The sequence below is a fragment of the Mobula hypostoma genome, chromosome 14 (assembly GCF_963921235.1).
Source record: "Mobula hypostoma chromosome 14, sMobHyp1.1, whole genome shotgun sequence".
Classification (NCBI taxonomy): domain Eukaryota; kingdom Metazoa; phylum Chordata; class Chondrichthyes; order Myliobatiformes; family Myliobatidae; genus Mobula; species Mobula hypostoma.
The window spans coordinates 63,138,927-63,163,173 of NC_086110.1; the positions used below are offsets into that span (position 1 = coordinate 63,138,927).

The 24,247-nt window shown below is 40.9% G+C and overlaps 1 protein-coding gene across 4 annotated transcripts in view; it reads left to right on the plus strand.

Moving 5' to 3' along the window:
• Window positions 1-24,247, plus strand: part of wwox (WW domain containing oxidoreductase) — a 1,184,285-nt gene that overhangs the window by 998,268 nt on the left and 161,770 nt on the right. The window lies entirely within an intron of this gene.

A 24,247-nucleotide genomic window follows, 5' to 3' on the forward strand; every position in this document is an offset into this window, starting at 1 on the left:
TCCATAACTTAATGATAGATTATCTCATTTGAATCATTATCACAATGTTGTTATTGCATACTCTTTTTTATAACCTATTCCGTGGTTCTTAGGGAGAATCTATTGCATTCATTAAGGCCCATTGAATGAGTTTTTTTAATTAAAAAAGAAAAATATGTATTTTTCCGAACAGTTCCCCAACAGAAAGAGAACAGACTTGCTTTTAAGTCTCATGTCAATCTCCCTGTTAAGTGTGCTATCTAATATACAGTGTTCCTCTTTGTAAGGATGTACAATAGATGGAAGCTACTTAGCTCCTGTGATTGTTCCCACTGTCAATTAAATCCTGACTGGTCTGTATCTCAACTCCATTCACTCCCCTTGGAATTTTTAGTACCCTTACCTAAAATTGATCTATCAATCCCTAGTTCAAATAGAATAGAGGGCTGTAGTAATAAGAGAAGTTTGGAGAGAGGCACAGAGTGTGATGAGAGATCTGGGCAAGGATGGTAAGAACCCAAATGCTGGGTCCAGAATTGAGTCACGATTTCAAGACTGAGACAAGATCAAGGTTCTTGATAGATGCAAGATGAGAACCTGACGAGTCTGTATGCAAATCCAAATGAGACAGAAGTCCTGAATACAATCACAGACTGAACCAAAGTTGAGCACCAGACCCAAGTTCAGATGCACTTTAAATATCCAAAATATGGCCACCAATTAGCAGAGCAGGCCAGAATCTTTAAAGGGGTTGCACCAGCTATCCATATTCCAGAGAATCTGTGTGTCTAAAATCCAGAGGCTTGCGTGGTCACTTGCCTACCATAACCCCAGGACAGAAACAGGTCCTTATGTCCATCTAAGTGCATCTCATTTGCCCACATTTGGCCCATATCTCTCTTAATCTCTCCAATTCATGTACAAGTCCAAATGTCTTTTAATTGTTGATATTACACCTGCCTCAACCACTTCTTCTGAGGGCTCATTCCATCACCCTCGGCATGAATAAAGTGCCTCTCAAATCCCTTTTAAATCTTTCTCCTTTCACCTTAAACATGTGCCCTCTCGGTTTTTGTCCCCTTTCCCTGGGAAAAGACTGAGTGCGTTCACACTTTCTATGATCCTCATGATTTTATACACCTCTAGAAGGTCACTTTTAGCCTTCTATGCTTCAAGGAATAAAGTCCTAGCCTATCCAACTTAGGCACTTGAATTCTGGCAACATTATCATTAATCTTCTATGGTTGGTTTTGCTGGGGTAACACAGTTAGTGCAACACTTTACAATGCTGTTAGATCTGGGTTGAATCCCCACTGTTATCTGTAAGGGTTTTACGTATTTTCCCCTGACTGCACGGGTGCAAGAGAGGTGTGGGATAGGTAGCAGAGAAGGAGTGCCGGGGTGGTGGGTGGTGGCATAGGTGCAGACACACCAGGCAAGGCAATTTGATTCCAAACAACTGGTTTACTGGATTATTACAGAATGTCCCTCTGGTGCTTCCTTCTCCCTTCCCCTTTTCCCAACCGTGATTCCCCTCCCTCTGCCTCCTTCCCATTTGCAGTCCACAACTGAGACCCATATCAGATTCAGGTTTATCGTCACTCAAATATGTAATGAAATTTGTTTTTTTTTCATGGCAGCAGTATAGTGCAAGATGTAAAATTAGCATAGTACAGTGTCAAAGTCTTAGGCACCCTAGCTAAGACATTTGCATAGTACCGTATAACTTAAGGTTAATCGGTTGCTATGTTGGCGCCAGAAGCATGATGACACACGTAGATGTTGCCCAACACATCATCCATGCAAGTGACACATTTCACTGTATATTTTGATGTTTCAATGTGTATGTGACAAATAAAGCTGATCTTATCTTGTCTTTATTCTCATTTGGGTCATAGTAGGCTGAAAGATGACCTTATGGTGTCTTCTAGATTTGTATGTGGCACAGATGTAAGAGATAGCCAGAGACTTTTCTGCAGGGCAGGCTAGTCTACAACTAGAAACATAAGGTGGGAGGAGCGAAATTTAGAGGATTTCTGAAGGGCAAGTTTTGCACCAGTCTTGCTGGTTATCTGCAACAAGTTGCCGGAAGAGTTGACCAAGGCAGATATAATTATAATATTTCAAAGGCATTTGAACGACTACTTAGATAGGAAATGCATAGAAGGATGTTACCTATTGCAAGCAAATAGAATATGGGTATCACAGTTGGCATGAAAAAAAGTTGGCCAAAATTTTATTAACTTTCACCCCACTCAATGGCCATGCATAAACTGAGTTTCTGAAGCACAGAAAATTTAAGAGAATTAAAGATGAATATATTCGTGGGATATTGGGGCAATCTTAGCTTCACATCCAGGGGAGTCACTTGGGGAGATTAAATTATAAGTAACACACTAAGTGCTGGAGGAACTCAGTTAATTAAACAACATCTGTGGAAGGAAATGGACAATCAAACATTCAGGTCAAAGTGCTTCATCTGGACTGTAACACCGATCATTTATTCTCTTTATTTTATTTAGAAATGCATTTTTAGAGATGCAGCACAGAATAGGCCCTTCCGGCCCTTCAAGCCACACCACCCCGCAACCCCTGACAACCCCAATTCAACCCTGACCTAATCACAGTAAAATTTACGATGGCTAATTAACCTACCCAATATGTCTTTGGACTGTGGGAGGAAAACAGAGGACCCGGAGAAAACCTACGCATTCCATGCAGAGAATTATTACAGAGGACATCGGGATTGAGCTCCAAACTCTACGCTATCGTGGCACCCATAGATGCTGCCTGATTTTGTGCGTTGCTCCAAATCCCGGGCATGTAGTCTCACACACACACAAAGTGCTGGAGAAACACATCAAATCAGCCAGCATCAATAGAGGAGAATAAATAGTTGACATTTCGGGCCGAGACCCTTCATCAGACCTAAATCCTGATGAAAGGCCTCAGCCTGAAATGTCAACTGTTTATTCCCTTTCTTAGATGCTACCTGACTTGCTGTGTTCCTCCAGCATTTGTGTCTGTGTGTGTGTGTGAGAAAGAGAGAGTGTGTGGGTGGGTGGGTGTGAGAGAGAGAGAGAGTGTGTGTGTGGGTGTGTGTGTGAGAGAGAGAGAGAGTGTGTGTGTGGGTGTGTGTGTGTGTGAGAGAGAGTGTGTGTGTGTTGCTCAAGATTTCAAGCATCTGCAGAATCCCTTGGCTGTAACATCTGGTGTCTGTGTGTCTCTGTAAATGAAGTCTCTTTAATAGAAGGAGGTTGATTGAGGGGAAGTAGGGACAAGAAATGGACACTCAAGCATGCATATGGTTTAATTTTGGTCATATGGGATTCTCAAATCGCACCCCAACTACTGCAGCAGTCCCACAAATCTCACACTTCCTTTAACCACCTTGTAGCTGTGGGGTTGAGGCACAGATTTTCACTACCAAAACAGCTAGCCAGCCTGTCTGTTCATCTGTATTTGGGTATAGATGCATGAATTAAAATCCTTTTCACTTTCTGCATCCCCATAAATAGCAGGGTGGTTATACTGAAGAGAATGAGAGAGAGAGAGAGAAAGAAAATCTGGCCTCCCTAGGGAGCGTTAAGTCATCATGGTGAATTGGTACTATGAGTGCTCAAACATTTTTTTCTGAAGGGGTTTAGTTTTCATTTTTCAGTTCCAATTGTGCTAGTTTCAGCACATCTTGTGGAAGCAGCAACTTGTTTCCAGAGTTCATTATCCGTTTATCTCTACATCGTGAGTTGACCCTTCTACCTTCACTCTGAACTAGTTAGGGTCATGAAATGCTGCAGTACTACAGCTCAGATGTTCTTGCCAGTATTCTGTGAATGGATGCCCCTGTCAACGTGTCCTGCTGAAGTTCCATGGACACTGGCAATTTGCAGGTGCCGAAACTTCAGGGAGCTGTAATGATTTGCTCTTAGTGCGCCCTCAATAACCTAGACAAATACGGGAACTATTTACAAAGGAGGCATGAAAGTAAAGAGGGAAGCAGAGATTTTGGAATATAGAGAGGTAGTTCAAGCCTCAGCAGAGTAAATGAATCAGAGATGTTTAGGGAAGTCCTAAGTTGCAGGAGGCAAGTAGCTGGGTGACTGTCAGGAGAAATGGAAATGTGAATAGGCAGATAGCACAGAGCACCCCTGTGGCCATTCCCCTCAGTAATAAGTATACCGTTTTGGATACTGTTGCGGGAGATGTCCTCCCAGGGGAATGCCACGGAGACCACGTGACTGGCACTGAGCATGGGTGGGCGGTGCAGAAAGGAAAGAGGGAGAAGAAGGGAGCAGTAGTGACAGGGGACTCAACAGTCAGGGGAACAGACAGGAGATTCTGTGGATATGAATGGGACACCCGAATGGTATGTTGCCTCCCAGGTGCCAGGGCCAAGGACGGCTTGGATTGAGTCCACTGAATTTTGGAGGGGGAGGGAGAGCAGCTAGATGTCTTGGTACATATTGGTACCAATAACATGGGAAGGAAAAGCAAAGCGCCAGGCAGAAAGCTGAGAAGTAGGACCTCCAGGGTGGAAATTTCTGGATTGCTGCCTGTGCCATGTACTAGTGTGGATAGAAACAGGATGATTCGGCAGATTAATGCGTGGCTGAGATGCTGGTGCAAGGGTCAAGGCTTCAGGTTCTTAGGTCATTGGGATCTCTTCTGGGGGAAGTGTGACCTATACATGAACCTGAGGTGGACCAATATTCTCTTGGGCTGGTTTGTTAGAGCTGTTGGGAAGGTTTAAAATAATTTGGCTGGGGGGTGGGAACCAAAGGAACTCAGGATAGGATGGATGTAAAAAAAGCAAAGATAGCATTCAACCAGACTGTCAGGAAGGGCAGGCAGATAACAGGACAAGTAGGGATGCAGAATCAAAAAGGGTAGCAAATACATTACTCAAAGTGTGATCTCTTAATGCAAGAAGTATAAGAAATAAGGTGGAGGATCTTGTTGCACTCTTACAGATTGTCATTTATGTTGACGTGGCCATCACTGAATTGCGGCTGAAAGATAGTTGTAATTAGGAGCTAAAAGTCCAAGGTTACACATTGTATCAGAGGGATAGGAAGTTTGGAAGAGGGAGTGGTGTGGCTCTGCTGGTAAAGAATGGCATCAAATCATTAGAAAGGTGTGACATAGGATCGGAATACGTTGAATCCTTGTTGGTTGAGTTAAGAAACTGCAAGGGTAAAAGGACCCTGATGGCAGTTATATACAGGCCTCCCAACAGTAGCTGGGATGTGGACCACAGATTGCAACGGAAAATAGTCGGGTCAAAAAGGCAATGTTATGATAGTCATGGGAGATTTCAACATGCAGGTCGATTGGGAAAATCAGGTTGGTAATGGATCTCAAGAGAGTGAGTTTGTTGACAAGATGGCTTTTTAGAGCAGTTTGTCATTGAGCCCACTAGGGGATCAGCTATACTGCATTGGGTGTTATGTTATGAACTGGAGATGATTAGGGAGCTTAAGGCAAAAGAACCTTTAGGAGGCAGTGATCACAATATGATTGAGTTCAACTTGAACTTTGATAGGGAGAAAGTAAAGTCTGCTGTAGCAGTGTTTCAGTGGAGTAAAGGGAATTAGTGTTATGAGAGAGGAGTTGGCCAAAGTAAATTGGAAGGAGATGCTGGCAGGGATGACAGCGGAGCAGCAATGGCATGAGTTTCTGGGGAAAATGAGGAAGGTGCAGCATAGAAGTATTCCAAAAACAAAGAAATACTTAAATGGCGAAGTCAAAGCTAAAGTAAAAACAAAAGAGAGGGCATACAACAAAACAAAAATTAGTGAGTGGGAAGCTAGAGGATTGGGAAGCTTTTAAAAATCTATAGAGAGCAACTAAAAGAATCATTAAGAAGGAAAAGATGAAATATGAAAGCAAGCTAGCAAACAATATCAAAGTGGTTACTAAAAGCTTTTTCAAGTATGTAAAAATAAAAGGGAGATGAGAGTGGATATAGGACAGCTAGAAAATCGGTCTGGAGAAATAATAACGGGGGACAAGGAGATGGCAGATGAACTAAATGAGTGTTGTGCATCAGTCTTCACTGTGGAAAACACTAGCAGTGTGCTAAGTGTTGAAGGGTGTGAGGGAAGAGAAGTGAGTGCAGTTACTATTACTAGGAAAAAGGTGCTCAAAAAGCTGAAAGACCTAAAGATGCACAAGTCACCCAGACCAGATGAGCTGCACATTAGGGTTCTGAAAGAGGTAGCTGTAGAGACTGTGGTGGTATTAGTAATGATCTTTCAAGAATCATTGGACTTTGGCATGGTGCCAGAGGACTGGAAAATTGCAAATGTCACTCCACTCTTTAAGAAAGGAGGAAGGCTGTAGAAAGGAAATTATAGACCAGTTAGCTTGATCTCAGTGGTTGGGAAGTTGTTGGAGTCCATTGTCAAGGATGAGGTTATAAGACCATAATTCATAGGAGCAGAATTAGGCCATTTGGCCCATGGAGCCTGCTCTGTCATTCAATTATAGCTGATCCTCCCCCCACCCCACCCTCAGTTTCACTTCCCAGCCTTCTCCCCATAACTTTTGATGTCATGTTCAATCAAGAAGCTATCAAGCTTAGCCTTAAATACACCCAATGACCTGCCTTCCACAGCTGCCTGTGGTAACAAATTCCACAAATTCATCACCCTCTGGGTAAAGAAATTCCTCTGCATCTCTGTTTTAAATGGATGCCCCTCTATTCTGAGGCTGTACCCTCTTGCCCTAGGCTCAACCACCATAGGAAACATCCTTTCCACATATACTCTGTCTTGGCCTTTCAATAGTTAAAACTTTTCAATGAATACTCCCCCCACCCCCATCCTTCTAAATTCCAGCAAGTACAGACCCAGAGCTATCAAATGTTCCTTATATGATAATCCTTTCATTCCTGGAATTATCCTTGTGAACCTCCTCTGAACCCTCTCCAATGCTAGCTCACCTTCTCTCAGATGAGGAGCCCAGAATTGTTCATAATACTCAAGGTGAGGCCTCACCAGGGTGTTATAAAGCCTCAGCATTACATCCTTGCTCTTGTATTCTAGACCACTTGAAATGAATGCTAACATTGCATTTGCCTTCTGAACCGCCGACTCAACTTGCAAATTAAACCTTTAGGGTGTTCTGCACAAGGGCTCCCAGGTCTCGTTGCATCTCAGATTTTTGGATTTTCTCCCTGTTTAGAAAATAGTCTGCACATTTATTTCTACTACCAAAGTGCATGATCATGCATTTTCCAACATTGTATTTCATTTGTCACTTTCTTGCCCATTCTCCTAATCTGTCTAAGTCCTTCTGCAGCCAACCTATTCCTCCACCAATCTTTCTATCATCTGCAAACATTTTTAAAATTTGGCCAATTTATACAATTACTTGATGCTTGTTGATATTGATTATATTTATATAGTTTGGTATATTTGATTACATTTTATTCTATATAATGTTTGTCTTTACTTATCATTTTTAATTTTGTCTTGTATTTTTTAAACTGTACACTCCAGCTTTCTTCCAAAGTACCGGTTGGTAGGTTAATCGGTCATTATAAATTGTCCCATGATTTGGCTAGGGTTAAATTGGGAGTTTCTGGGCAGTACAGCTTGAAGGGCTGGAAGTGCCTATTCGGTGCTGTATGTCAATAAATGAATAGACATAAATGTTATGCCTACATTGATTTATCTTTACAATCTATGTAAAGCACTCTGAGCCTTCATCTTAACGTACAAAAGGTGCTGTATAGTCGTAGTCATAGTCATACTTTATCGATCCCGGGGGGAAATTGGTTTTCGTTACAGTTGCACCATAAATAATAAATAGTAATAGAAATAGTAATAGAACCATAAATAGTTAAATAGTAATATGTAAATTATGCCAGGAAATAAGTCCAGGACCAGTCTATTGGCACAGGGTGTCTGACCCTCCAAGGGAGGAGTTGTAAAGTTTGATGGCCACAGGCAGGAATGACTTCCTATGACGCTCTGTGCTGCATCTTGGAGGAATGAGTCTCTGGTTGAACGTACTCCTGTGCCCACCCAGTACATTATGTAGTGGATGGGAGACATTGACCAAGATGGCATGCAACTTAGACAGCATCCTCTTTTCAGACACCACCGTCAGAGAGTCCAGTTCCATCTCCACAACATCACTGGCCTTACGAGTAAGTTTGTTGATTCTGTTGGTGTCTGCTACCCTCAGCCTGCTGGCCTAGCACACAACAGCAAACATGATAGCACTGGCCACCACAGACTCATAGAACATCCTCAGCATCGTCAGGCAGATGTTAAAGGACCTCAGTCTCCTCAGGAAATAGAGACGACTTTGACCCTTCTATATAAATAAACTTAAAATTATTATTATATTCTAGTCCTGTGGAAACAAGTGCTAATATTGCATTAAGAATGTTTGAAATGTGAAGGCAATAAAAATAATGGGTGGCTATGAAGAGGTTTAAATATGATTGAACATGAATCGAGAATATTTTCTTTGCGTTTAGTTCAGCTGAATCTTTTTTAGTATGCCTCTCTTTTCTCTACACACTATCCTGGAAGAAATGTTCCCTAAAGTGCTGTTCACAGCTGTGGTATATCTTGAGCTAATTCGACATCTGCAGCGGTAGGTATTGTTTCTTGTAGGTGTTACTAGATATCCAGCAGGCTCGAGAATCATGGCTCTTTTGTTAGCTCAGTCTTATGATACATATTATATTCAGTCATGGAGCCAGAGGGCCACGTCACATTGCCATCCACTTGGTCAGAACCGTAAGTGCTTGATTCTACTTATTTCACCAATTTGCTCAATTTACACCAATACAGGTAGTAGTCAGAAGGAACTTTGGGTTCCACACCACCAGTTTCAACCATCAGACTCCTGAACCAGCGTGGATTACTTCACTCACCACAGCACCGAACTGATTCCACAACCTATTGACTCAACTTTCAAAGACTCATATTCTCAGTATTATATATTTATTTATCTATCTACCTATTTTTATGTTTGTACTTGGAGATAGTTTGATAGAAAAGTAGGCAACAATATTTCATCAATTAGTAGCTAGTGATATTTTTGGGTAGGTTTTCTCTAGTGTATCAAGAGAGCAATGTTGTTCCTGAGGTTCCAAGGGTAGATTGCACAATATTACACTAATCAGCAAGGGTCAGAAGTTTCAAAGTCTGCACAACTCCCCTTTTATTAAATATTGAATGCAGCAATATAGAGCTTAACGCTCTGTCAGTGCCAAAATCATTACTTGGAAGTTTAGTTGAGCAAAGTAAATATCAATTGAGTATCTTTATTAACTTTGGATTTCAAACAATTTTTGTAGTGTTTTTGGCAAAACTTTGTATATTGATATTGCCTTTCAGTATTTGGAAGAATGGCTGGTGTCATGTATTAGTTGGAGCTGCTGATGTTAGCCAAGCCTCCCAGGTTAGCTGAGCAAATAATTGTTTCTTTTTGTTCACTTTTTCTGATATCCTTGCATCACAGCTATGACTACACTGGCAAAATATTGAGCGGCATGGTAACATAGCAATTAGCATTACGCTTTACAGCACCATCAATCAGTGTTCAATTCTCATCACTTTCTGTAAGGAGTTGTACTTTCTCCTGGTGACCACATGTGTTTCACCCAGGTGCTTCGGTTTCTCCCACATTCCAAAGATATACAGGTTAGTGAGGGTTAGTAAGTTGTGGGCATGCGATGTTGTCGTCAGAAGTATGGTGACACTTGGGGGCTGTTCCCAGCGCATACTCGATTTGTGTTGGTTGTTGCTGCGAATGACACATTTCACTGTATGTTTCAGTGTACACATGACTAATAAAGCTAATCTTTAGACCGAAAGAAGCTGCAGAAGATCGTGAACACGGTGCAGCACATCACACAAACCAATCTTCCGTCCTTGGACTCACTTTACACCACACGCTGTCGGAGCATTGCTGCCAGGATAATCAAGGACACGACCCACCCAGCCAACACACTTTTCGTCCCTCTTCCCTCCGGGAGAAGGCAAAGGAGCTTGAAGATTCATACAGCCAGATTTGGGAACAGCTTCTTTCCAACTGGGATAAGACTACTGAATGGATCCTGACCCGGATCTGGGCCGTACCCTCCAAATATCCAGACCTGCCTCTCGTTTTTTTTGCTCTACCTTACTTTCCATTTTTCTATTTTCTATTTATGATTTATAATTTAAATTTTTATATTTACTAATTTGTACTATATTTAATATTTAATATTTGTAATCCAGGGAGCGGGCAGCGCAGAATCAAATATCGCTGTGATGATTGTACGTTCTAGTATCAATTGTTTGGCGACAATAAAGTATAAAGTATCTTTATTTGCTGATAACATCCTGAGAAAGTCCCATTGTTGTTACAGGCATTGTAAAGGCGCAGGTGTTTATAATTATGAGTTTCTAATGCCCAACCATAGAAAGTATGAACATACGATATTCTGCAGATGCTGGAAATCCAGAGTAATATATAGAAAATGCTGCAGGAACTCAACAGGTCAGGCAGCATCTATGGAAAGGAATGAACAGACAACGTTTCAGGCCGAGTCCCTTCATCAGGACTGGCTAAATGATGAAGGACCTTCATCACTGCTGATGAAGACTCTTGGCCCAAAACGTTGACTGTTTATTCCCTTCCATAGATGCTACCGCAGAAACTCTGAGATCCCTGAAGGTTTTATTCTTCCCTTTCCAGAGGATACAAGAGCCAGTTGGGATTGTGTATGTGCATTTGAATTGATTTTCAGGTCAGATAATGTATATTGGTTCTTTCTTTCAATAAATTGCTCCTTATCGTCTTTCTGCTGACGGGACACTGAATTGCCACAGTGTGATTTACAGCATTAAATGTAAGAGGATGCCACTGTAGAGAAGCTTGTATACTGTTCTGTAGAAGTCAATGGACAGTGACCCCACACAAAATTGACTCATTCTTTGCTTCTTTTGCCTGGATGTAAATCAAGCTGCAGCCCAGTGGCAAGACCAATGGCATGGGGTAGCACAGTGGCACAGCTGGTAGAGCTGCTCCAATGTTACGGGTTTGGTCCTGACATCTGGCGCTACCTGTGTGGAGTCTGCATGTTCTCCCTTAGACTATGTGGGTTTTTTTCTGGTATTGGTATTATTTGATTATTGTCATGTGTACCAAGGTATAGTGAAAAACTTTTCTTGCATACTGTTTATACAGATCAAGTACAGTGCATTTAAAAATAACAATGCAAAATAAAGTACAACAGCTACTGAAAAAGTGCATTGCAGGTAGATAATATGTTGAAGGTTAATGAAATGAAATTTGACCAGAAGTTGAAAGTTGACAATAAGTTGAACATTGATGAAATGGCAGAGCAGAATCGATGGGCTGAATGGCCTAATTCTGCTCCTATGTCTTATGGCCTTATGGTCTCATAGAAAGATCGTGATGAGGTAGATTGTGTGGTCATGAGTCCAACATACCTGTCCAGGGAACTATTTAATATCCTATTTAACAGCACCACAATCTTGTTGTCTTGAGCAATGGCAATAAATTTCTATTCTATTCTATAACAACAGGCCAGAAGATGTCCTTGAGTCTGGTGTTATGTACCTTCAGGCCTTTATCTCATTTTCCCAGTGGTCGAGGGGAGAGCGGAGAAGTCCGGGGCGCTATAGTTTCCTTCCAAATCCAAAGGCCTGCTGGTTGGTAGGTTAATGGGCCATTGTAAATAGGTTCACAGTGTAAACAGGGGAGAGGTGAGAGCAACGTGATTTGTGTAAATGGGTGTTTTATGGTTGCCATAAAATCAATGGGCTGAAGAACCTGCTTCCATTGTTGTGAAACATGTCTAACAGTGCAACAGCATATTGATCACACAAAACGTGTACTGGAAGTCACTCCAACTCTCAGAAATTGCTAATATGTGTCCTGTAAGATACCACAAACTAGGCTGAGGATCACAGGCTGAGAATGCCAGGTTCTTAAATACACTTGATTTGGTTCAGCAAAGTGCACTTTGCTGGTGCCGACTGTTTTTATGGGAGAGTGTTTCATGTTCTTTAAAAGCAAAATACTGCGGATACTGGAAATCTGAGATATAAATGCTAGTGTTACCAACAGTGCTCACAAAACTGAAAAACGAATAACTCAGACTGTTTTCAAATGATCAAATGAATTTTCTCTGGTGGCCTGGATGATACATTTCCACCTTCCACTGTCACGAAGAAACATTGATCAGAGTTGGCAAACTGTAATACCCAGTGCTTTCTGTGAAAAGACTGTTCAAGGTGAGTTAATGAGGTGGACCAAACTTCCAGGCCAATATTTCTTAACTAGAAGTCCTTCTTGCTGTACTCTCAGGCTCATTGTGGACAATACCCACTGGGGTGTTATCAGGCACTTCTGAAAAGGAATCTTTTTACAGGTGGTGTCAGTTACATTAGTTATTGAGTTATACAGTACAGGAGCAAGTCATTTGGCCCAACTTGTCTGTACCAACCAAAGTTCCCATCTAAGCTAGTCCCATTTACCTGCATTTGGCTTATATCCCTCTGAATCTTTCCTGTCCGTGTAACTGTCCGAGTAACTTTTAAATGTTGTGAACATACTGTACTGTGCAAAAGTTTTGGGTACACAAATATAGCTAGGGTGCACTGTTGTAAATTTATGTATTGCACTGTACTGCTACTACTTTATCAGTCACCTTATGCACAGACACTCCTGTGCCTAGCATCACCCCATGGACATACAATCAATCTGTTATCTTATGTATCTATATTTATTGTGTTTTTAATTATTATAGTGATCTTTATCTTATTGTATTTTTTTAGTGCTGCATCAGATCTGGAGTAACAGTTATTTCATTCTCCTTTACACCTGGAAATGACATAAAACAATCTTGAGTCTTAAATCTTGAATGCCAAAATCTTTGTTTGTCGGGTGTAACACTGATATTTACCATGCATCCATCTGATTGTACAAAGAATGGTGGCATTCAGGAAACAACTGACCCTCTTTTCACTGTCGCATGATGGATCGTTTCTAAGTGCTTCTAGAGGAAAGTACAATGTACTTTCTGGAAAAGTGTGTCTTTTGGAGATGGACTGATTCAGTCTCTTAACCTTCGTTGCTGTTGTTGAAATCTGTGAAACACGCTGCTTGATATAAGTTTAAAATCACGATCAAGATTATCCATGTCTGCTCATGCCGTTTCTATGCCTGATGCGAGAACCTACACACTGGATAGAAGCTTCCTTCACTGTGCAATCAGAATTTGGAACAGCCTTCCAGATACTATGGTTGGAAACATCTGTGACGATGGGGTCCAAGCCTTCAAGAGTTGAGTGCACAAACACTTATCATCTCTGAGAGGGAACTCACATGCTTCTTCATAAGCTATCATGAAGGGGACCAGGATGGCATGCTTGGTTGTTGGTAGGTAGGGTTAATACCGGACCTTCAAGAGCACTTGTGAGTTATGATCCGGCTGGACTTAGTCCTTAAACTGCTGGAGAACAGTGCGGAAAGAACAGGTGCTGTTTTCTCCCCGTAGGGATTAGTTTTTAGTTCCAAGTGCTCGTGCCACGTTTTGTCACCCTGCAACCTTATCCTTCAATCTCTGAATTATGGAGGACAACATGTATATAAATGTGTCTCTCCAGCAGACTTCATCATGATCATAATGACTCCAGTATTTCTACTATTTTTTAATGTTTCTTAATTGTACATATGATTTTTTTGTGTTCTGTCGCTGAGCAGCAGTGAACCATCTGATTGGCCTATCAGAGTTCTCTTTGGGAACCAGTTGGCTTGATCAACATTTCTGATCTGGCTATTGTTCATGACTGCACTTAATAAAAAAAACAATACGGAAGGAGTAAGAAACCAAATAATGGAAGAGAAGTGGTTTCCCTTCTCATTTTCGAGCCTTTTCCATCTTGCTTGCATTTCATTAACCTGTGTTTATACCCTGACTTTCATGTAGTAAAATGCTCAAGGTGTCACACAAATCAGACAGCACTGATGTTTTATAAGTCTCAAGGTAATCAGAAATTCAGTTGATTAATATCACATAAATAAGCTAGTTGGTTCCTTGCTCCATGTATGAGCCCCCTTCCAGTTGTTACAAGAATCACCCCTTGTAATAACGATCACAGAGACACAGAGAGATCCATATTTACTGACAAGTACCTTTATTATTTCAACTAAAAAGGACATGGGTTCACAAACTAACTACCTGTGTGCACATCCACTGGAATTCCCTGACCCTCCATGAACAGTCAATGAAGAGAAGAGGTATTACCCAGGAAAGGCACCTACACTGACCAAGCACTCCTCATAGTCCCGATCTCCACAGTTCCGTGGGGTCCTCCTCATCCGTGATGGTTGATCTCTGGTTGCTGGAGAGTTATCACCATTGTGTATTTGGAGCTCCTGACTCTTGCAGAGTTTCTCATAAATTGAACTGGTGGATCTCCATCCCATTGGCTCAAGGTCACCTCATCTACCTGGGTCACCTTCTTAATGTTTCTAGTTCAGGGCTACAGTGAACATTGTTTCATGGTTCTACCCCTCAGCCTTGTGCATTTGTGTCTTTCAACTCTGACTGGTCTAAAACAGTTAAACGAGGTGACCCAGACAGAGTCCAACAAGATTACAGATTGGTTCTTTGCTAGATCCGTGACTTTACATAATAAATAGCTATTCATCTGTAAATGGTCTCAGGTTTAGCAGGTTGTTACCTGACGCTCCTTGTGTCCACATTTAATTGCTCTGATTAGATTATCCCAGAGCAAGATTCAGTTCAGAGTCCACAAAATGGGGGAGGACAAAGGCAACTGGTTTGTCTGCTTCCCCTGTCCTTGATTCATTGGAATCCACTAATTTGTAGACCATGGTTCCTTCTGGCCAACACAGTCCTGTTTGTTTAACACCAGCAATAGTTTCTTCACTTTAGTTCCCAATCCTGCTTGTATTTCCAATGAGTACTGCTTAATACTCCACATGACAGTGAGTTTCACATTCTCATCACACTCTTGAGTGAAGTTATTTCTTCCAACATCTCTACTGAGTATTACTAATGGTCTTATATTTATGCCTTTTTATTCTGATTTTTTCTTTCCCCCTCTTCCAGCTGGCAGAAGATACAAAAGCCTGAAAGCACATATCACCAGGTTCAAAGACAGCTTCTATCCCGTTGTATCAGGCTCTTAAAAAGACAATGATAAGACGGACCCTTGACTTCACAATCTACTTTGTTATGGTTTTGCACTTTACCAGTTACCTGCACTGCACTCTTTTGATAGCTTCGACATTTTATTCTGCATTGTTATTGTTTTATCTTATTCTCGCTCAGGACACTGTGCGATGATCTGATCTATAAACAGTAAGCAGGCTGCGGGGTGGAGATACGTCTCTACCAAAAGAGGTGTAAGGTGCTCCTTCCCTCTACTAGCCTGCAGGTCATCCTTAGGCAAGGTGTAGCACCTGCTTAGCCCCCCCCCCGCAAATCAGGATCACATAAAGCCATGGGAGCAGATAGTGGATGGTTGTATAAGCAGCTCATTCATATCACAAGTCCTGGACCAGGCAGACAATCTCTGAAAAATATTGATAATAGCTGGTATCACACTTCTGTAAAGACACTGCTAAGAAAAAGGCAGTGGCAAAGTACTTCTGCAGAAAAATTTGCCAAGGACAATCATGGTCAGTACCATTATTACCCATGTAATATGACATGGCACATAATGATGATGATGAAACAGTATGCTAGGCAAGTCTTGCACTGTAAATTGGAAATTGTGACAATAATAAACCGACGTCAACACATACCCCATGCCTGTTATATCATAAAGATCTTTGTCAGGTTACCTGTCAGTCTTTCTCAAGGAAAAGTGCAGCAGTCTTTTCATTCTTCCCTAATGGGCGCGATGCCCCCACTTTAGTTTGCAAATACTTGTAGACTTAAGAGCACCTCTGTATTTGTTTTATAATAGCTGAGAAGGTGTGCTTTGACAAGGATAGTTATGACAGAAGGAGTTGGAAAAATTATGTACAAGAAAGTACCTGTTGTCTGTGCAAAAGATATGCCCATAAAAATCAAAATTTCAACAGCTTTTGATGGCTTACCAAAAAGCTTATGAAGGTTTTCTTGGGGATAAGCAAATGTCTTTTTGCCAGATGGCCCAATAATTAACTTTGCAGTGCAGCAGTGATGCTTCAGTACATGGATACTAGACTTGGTAACTATCCTCTTAGTTTCTCTTCTTAAGTAGAGACAGTGCAGAAGGATTCCAAGAGGAACTCAAACATTTAAGGTAGAAGCTGGGCATTAAGCCGTCCTTGATGAGTGAAACTGTATCAAAGTTCTTTCTTTTTAAATCTTTTTATTAAATAAGTATACAAAAGGTAAGCCATATAGGCACTAATACACTGTTAGAATATAATAAAATTACAGGAGATATTAAAACAGAAAAGAAATGATACAAACAATGTAATTTAAACATAAAAGAATAAGGTAACATAATAGTATACTAATTTTTATATATATATATCAATAGAAAAAGGAAACCCCCCCCCAAAAAAACCCACCGTGCAACTAAACTAAAAGCAAGGCAAAGCAATGGGCTAACTTGGAAACAAGTAGAGTTAAAAGACTTAAAATCACGTCCTCAAACCCGACCTCCCTTAAAAACAGTAGAAAAAAACAAGAAGGGAATATAAATATGGAGCAAAAAGGGGAAGAACCCTAACCCTAACCCTAACCCTAATGAAAATATTGAATAAAAGATCTCCAGGTCTGTTCAAATTTAAGTGAGGAATCAAAGATTGCTTCTAATTTTCTCCAAATTCAAGCATAATATCGTCTGAGAAAACCAAAAAAAGGTAGATGGAGCATTAAGCTCTTTCCAATGTTGTAAGATACATCTTTTCGCTATTAAAGTAAGAAGTGCAATCATTCTACGGGCTGAAGGAGAAAGATTACTGGAAGTTTTAGGTAATCCAAAGATAGCAGTAATAGGGTGAGGAGAGATATCTATATTCAATACCTTTGAGGAAACTGTATCAAAGTTCAAAGTAAATTTATTATCGAAGTATGATATATATCACCATGTACCTCCTTGTTGCTTATTTTCTTACCGGCATTCAAAGTAGAATAAATACAGAAGAATCAATGAAAAACTACACTGAAAGACGAACAAAAAACATATGTGGAAAAGAAGACAAACTGTACGAATACAATAAATAAATAATATCGAGAACATCAGTTGTAGATTCCTCAAAAGTGAGTCCATAGGTTGTGAAATCAGTTCAGTGCTGAGGTGATGAAGTTACCCATGCTGGTTCAGGAGCTTGATGGTTGAATGGTAATAACGGCTCCTGAACCTGTAGTATGGTCTGCTGCGGCTCCTGTATGTTCTTCCCAAAGGCAGCAGTGAGCGTGAAGAAACATGTCCTGGATGGGGGAGGGGGCATCCTTGGTGATGGATGGTGCTTTCTTCTGACAGCGCTCCTTTTTGGATGTACTCAATGGTGAGGAGGGCTTTTCCTGTGATGGACTGGGTTATATCCATTACTTTTTATAGTCTTTACCATTCTTGGACATTGGTGTTTTCATACCATGCATCAAGTCAGGGTACTCTCCACTGTGCACCCATAGAAGTTTGTCACAGTTTTAGATGACATGCCGAATCTGAAGCAGATCTAAAAATCCGTAGCTGAGAGACTCTCTGTAGAAATAGAGTCACTCTGCTTCAGATGAATTCATCCACAACCATCTGTATATAATTGGAGACAACTGTTTTGAACCAGCTGCCTAAGTGTTCACTGGTTAATAGTGGGGCCAATGTTGACATGTCATGTTGATGAATGGTAATGGTCTGATATGGAATAAAAGATCTATACAGGTACTGATTCCTTTCAAGAAGAAACTTGTCTAAATTATTAAGAGAAAAGAAAACTTTGAAAAGCAGTATTATCTCATTTGCTAACCCCTCCATGCAAAAATAAATGGAGTCACTCATCTGTCAGAAACTTCCTTCCGACCCCACTAAATCATGAATCCATGTCGCGTTTTGAGATGTACATAATTGCACATGCGCCATAAATCACGGAGCAAACAGTGTGATTATGCCCTGCAGAAAAATGGGCTGCTGTGTTTATGAGTTTCTTCATTATGCAGTTTAGAAAAATCTGATATAAAGCAGTGGGGGGAGTATAATCACAACCTTAAATTAGTATAATGATTGTTTACTTTTAAAAATACCATTGTCGGCAAACTGACAAATTCCTTGGCAAGTTCTCTGCAGACGTGGAAATGTTGGATATTCCAGCTAACGATAACAAATAGTTTAAACAATTGAATTCTACCACTGTCTGTGTCACAGCTGCTTGTGACTAAATATGATTAATATGAATAAAAGTTGCCAGTGTTTTTATCCCTCTGCTTACAGAGTGTAAACTTCCCATTAATCATGGCTTTCTCTAATGGAGTGGCCAGCACACAGCTCCTTTATTGCTTGAGCTCAGTGACTTGTGACATTTTTCTTTTATTAAATGGCTTTATATTTTTTTCTGGGTGATTTTTAATCATGAGCTTCCCAGCTGGGGTGGAATGTCATGCTCAGGTTCCCTGGAAGTGACAGGGAGGGGCAAAAGATCTTTGACAGTGGGAATGTAATAAGACAGCAGAGCTGAAGGCTGTAGAAACTCCTATACTGTGGGTTTGAGTTTCTTTCTAACCCAGATGTTTCTTGGATTTGTCACCAACGTTATGTTTATGAACTACCTCCAAAGAAAATGTAACACTTGTAATTACTTTGAAATAGCAGTTTCGAGTTTCAACATCTCTGAAGGTCTATCCTGGGCTCGACATATTGATGCAATTACAAAGTGGGCTATACTTCATTAGGAAGTTTGAGGAGATTTGCTATGTCACCAAAAGCTCCAGCAAACTTCTACAGATGTACCATGGTTGCATCACCACCTGGAATGGGGGGGGGGGGGATCTGAAAAAGCTGCAGAGGGCTGCAAACTCAGACACCTTTTATCATGGGCATTAGCCTCCTCAACATCGAGGATATCTTCAAAAGGAGATTCCTCAGAATGGCAGCAACCATCCTTAAGGACACCCATCACCCAGAACATTCTCTCTCCTTATTACTATCATCAGAGATGAGGTACTGGAGCCTGAAGACACACACTCAATGTTTTTGGAACATCTTCTTCCCCTCCACCATCAGATTTCTGAACAGACAATGAACCAACATGTGAACACTACCTCACTATTCTGCTCCCTCTTTGCATTGCTCATTTAATTTATTTTTAATATCTATTTCTTATTGTAATTTATAGTTTTTTTATGTTTTGCACTGTACCACTGCCACAAAACAACAAATTTCATTATGTACATCAGTGATATAAAACCTAATTCTGATTCTGATACCTTGCCGATCTTCAAAGTATAATATGGTGCTTGATGCTGGAGGCAAACAACACAATCTTTAAATCTTCAATGTAATAAATAGTTCATTGCATGCATTAGAAAACACGTAATGTTGCATAAGGAATGGAACAGGATGAGCCTATCCTGTCTCGCCTTTGTATTCAGTCACTTTCTGCCCATGTCTTGCTTCAAAGCTCCATGTTCTCTTTAATAGCCCGCTTATAACTGCACTGAGCGCCGTCTCTTCAATTGCTGTTTGGTTGCTTGGACCAAATGGCTGAATGAACCTTGGCCTCTCAGCCCATCTGTGTCCAAAAGGGACCATAAGAGTGTCCTACAAATCAATCATGTCCTTCAAGGAATTAGATCTGTTGTTTTTAATTAGTCTGGCTTTTGTATAACTTAGGGCTATTTAAGGGAGGAGAGAGAAAGCAGATAATTACCAACAAGTTATTTTTACCTCCTCCCCTTCATTTTTTTTCCATTCTCCATTCTACATCTCCTCTTAACCCTTCTCCTCTTCACCTGCCTAACACCTTCCTCTGGCATCCCCTCCTCCTTCTGTTTTTCCCATGGTCCACCAACCTCTCTTATCAGATTCCTTCTTCTGTAGCCTTTTCCAACCTATCACCTCCCAGCTTCTCACTTCATGCATCCTCCCCTGCCCACCTACCTTCCCTCTCACCTGGTTTCACCTGTCATTTTCTAGCTTGTACTGCTTCTCCTCATTCCACCTTCTTATTTTGGCTTCCTCCTCCTTCCTTTCCAGCCCTGAAGGAGGGTCTCAGTCTGAAGCATTGACTCTATTATTCCTTTATTTTATTTCTTTCCTGATCTACTGAGTCCCTCCAACATTTTTGTGCATTACTCAGGATTTCCAGCATCTGCATAAACTCTTGTGTTTATGAACTACCAATCTGTTATGTTGGTGATAAGGAAAATGCTTGAATTTATAAAGGAAGATGTGAAAAATGGGACATCTTGAATCGAAAATATCGAGCAGATTTATTGTGGGAATTTGGAATTTTTTTTTGAGAATGTGATTCATAGAAACACCACAGTCAACAAAGTAAGGGTACATAAAATAAGGATAAAATACAGACTTAGGTTGATAATTGGTAGCAAGGATTGAGAACAAATGGATCTTTCTCAGGCTGGCAGGTTGTGACTAGCTGGGTACTTCGGTGATGCATGGGCCTCAGTTATTCCTGATAGTACATTTGTTAATGTTGCAACCTTGGTGAGATTGTGAGTGGGGAAGTCAATATAAAGTGGTCTCATCAGTTAATACCAAGCAGAATATAAGGGCAGGAACATGGAAGGTGGATTAAAATTTTGAAACTGTAAAGTTATCCACTTTTTTGTGCTGAAGGGAAATACAGCTTAAAGCGTGAAGTATTTGGCAATGTTCAAAGCGATCTTGGTGTTCTTGTACAGCTGTCACTGAAAACCAATAGGCAAGCAACCAAACTTCAAAATTCAAAAGTTCGAAGGAAATTTAGTATCAAAGTACTGTTATATACTACTTTGAGATTGATCTTCTTGCAGGCATTTACAGGGAAAATAAAAGGAAATACAATAGAATTTCATGAAAAACTATACATGAACTGACAGAGACTGATAAACAACCGATGTGCAAAAGACAAGCTGTACAAGTAAAAATAAATAATATTGAGTTGTTAAGAGTACTTGAAAGTGAGTCTGTGAATTGTAGGATCAGTAATGAATGATTGAAGTTTTCACCATTGGTTCAAGGGCCTGGTGGCTGTTCCTGAACGTGGTTTTGACGGACATAAGGCTTCTGTACCACTACACAATGGTAGTAATGAGGAAAGAGCATGGCTGGATCGTCGGGGGCGGGGGGGGTTAGGGTGGGTGAGAGGGGGAGGTTTTGAAAATAGATGGTATTTTCTTGTGGCAGCACTCCATGTAAATGTACTCAGTGGTGTGATGACCTGGTGTATGCACCAATTTCTGTAGCCTTTTCGGGAAGGCAACTGGTATTATGAGCTTCATTATAAGAGAATTTGAGTGAGGAATAAAGATGCCTGACAGCAATTATACAAGGTCTTGGTGAGATTGCATGGAGTATTGTGTTGAGTTATGGCCTCTTTGCCTAAGCAGAGGTATATTTGTCATAAAGGAATACAGTGAGGTTTACTCAACTCATTCCATTACAAGTTGTTGACCCAACTCAAGGCGGAACAGTGACTCCATTCAAAACCAGCCTGGACACAACCGTGCCGTTTGTCAACAGCTTGCATAAAGGAGGCAGAAATCGAAATTCATTTCAGAGCTTGAACAGAACTGGGATGAGATGCCAAGATCTATATGTGAACGTTATATATTTATTCACGTTTGACGTTGCGGTGTTCGCCGAGCTTGGTAATTAGCTCGCTGATGTTTCGTCACCAGTCAAGGTGATATCTGCAGTGCGAGCTGTTGGTGTTTCTCTCTCGCATTTATACAGGGCTCTGTTTACTTGCCTCAGTCCTGATTGGCTACCCCTTCTGTTGACCTTTGGATTCTATTGGCTTGCATTTCCTTGCCTCTTAGGGGGTCCACCATCGTTGATCCCAGGGGAAGACGCCATCCCCTCTTACCTCTTTTATTCTCCTCACCTGCCTATTACCTCCTTCTGGTGCCCGTCCCCCTTCCCTTTCTCCCATGGTCTACTCTCCTCCCCTATCAGATTCCTTCTCCAGCCCCTCAGTTCCTTCCATACTTCTGTTTTTACCTCTTAGAAGGCCCAACCTGTTTCCGTGTGCACCTCTTAGCTATGTTGCTGGTCACCTCCTTGGCCGTCTTTAGGTTTATAACTGGATTCCCTATTTTGTTTTTTTTTACAGTTCTTTCATCTCCCCTACTTTGCATCTTTTTTGTTTAGCCTAATCTTTCTTGGCTGACTGCTTAACACACTTGAGTGCAATCAGATTCAATGCATAAACCTCCCAGAGATATTTCTTTATTCTTTGAAGAGTATTTTCCTTTGCACAGAATGGGCCTTTTGTTTAAATTTGTAGCCCTCCTTGCAACACTAATCAGTAAATGAATTCCAAATGTTCATTTTGGACTTGATTAGAAATCTTTGATTTATGCAACTTTCCCACCAGTATTAAGATCAGTTAGCCTATGCAGGTGCCATTATCTTTTTTCTCGTGTTCTTTTCTCACTGTGTTTCCTTTTTGGAGTATGCACTAGCTCTGGTCAAATGTTTGGAAATAAAATAGACTGCCAGATGTCCTGTAGGGCTGATACAGTTTTACCACGAGCAAGTGCTGGGGAAGCTTTAATGCTATCTCTGATTCTCTTCCTTCAATGTGACAGGGAACTGTCTGTCTTCCATATAAGCCAGCTGGAAGTTACAGAGAAAACCCCTCAGAAACTTGGGAGCTCCCAAAGTATTTTCGAGCTGGTGAAATACTTTAAAAGTGAATTCTTTAGCCCAGAAACTCTGCTTGTTGGTAAAGCTTCTGTTGGCTTTGAAGAAAGCTCCCCATTTGCATCCTGTTCTTGTGCCAGGTATCACATTAGTGGAATCCCTGCAATCCAGAGTTTGTGATGCCATCAAACTGCCTGAACTCCAGTCACAAACCAGGGAGCAATGTTTAATTGTACAGTCGACTCTTCGGGCTTGACTCTTCTTCAGTCCTGAAGACAGGTATCGGCCCCAAACCTCAACTGTTTACTCTTTTCCATAGATGCTGCCTGGCCTGCTGAATTCCTCCAGTGTTTTGTGTGTGTTGCTTTGGGTTTCCAGCATCTGTAGATTTCTCATATTTTGAAATATTTGCGATATCTAAGAGAATTAATGTATAAATACATAAGTTTGCATTAATGTATTATGCTCGTTAAGTGGTAATTATGATTTTCAAGGCAAGAGATTCTGCAGCTGCTGGAAATCCAGACTAACACATATAAAATGCTGGAGGAACTCAGCAGGTCAGGCAGCATCTATGGAGGGGAATAAACAATTGAGGTTTTGGGTCAAGACCCTTCATCAGGACTGGAAAGGAAGGAGAAAGAAGCCAAAACAAGAAGGTGGGGGTGGAGGGGAAGGAGAAAAGCTTCCTTTTTAAATTTTTTTATGGGAAAGAGAACAGCTAGAAAGTAATAGGTGAAGCCTGGTTGGCAGGGGAATGGGGGTGAAGTGAGAAGCTGAGTGGTGATAGATAGGTGGAAAAGGCAGGAGGGCTGAAGAAGGAATCTGATAGGGGAGAGAGTAGACCATGGGAGAAAGGGAAGGGGGTCGGGCACCAGAAGGAGGCCGGGCACCAGAAGGAGGTAATAGGCAGGTGAGGAGAATAAAAGAGGTAAGAGGGGAGCCAGAGTGGGTAATGGAGTGGGGGGGGGGGAATTACCTCAAGTTAGAGAAATTATGTTTGTTTGATCAGTATTAAAGATTTTTAGGATCCCATGAAACAGTTTCAGATGTTTAGGATATTTTAAGGCAGTATAAGTTCATAAGTGTCTTAAATTTTCATCAGTTTGACTGATTTTGGGTTTCTTCTGAGAAGATCGCTAATGGTGTTGCTTGTTAAAGATATGCTGTTATCACTGACCGTAATTTTGGGGTTATCATGCACATTGTAAATATTTATATTACCCCCACTTTCGTGAATAATGACTACAGACACAAACTTTTTCCATCTATATCAATGCTAGATTCTAGGTCATTGTACTCAGTCTGAGAGTTTAGCCATGTTGGTAATACAGGCTGATGTGATGTAAATTTGCAACTGCCAGTATTAAACAGGTTTTACATTATAAGAACTTAGAAACAACTGTGTGCATCCTCTATTTCCTGCAATGTTTTTTTTTCCCCTGTGGTTTTCCTATCCA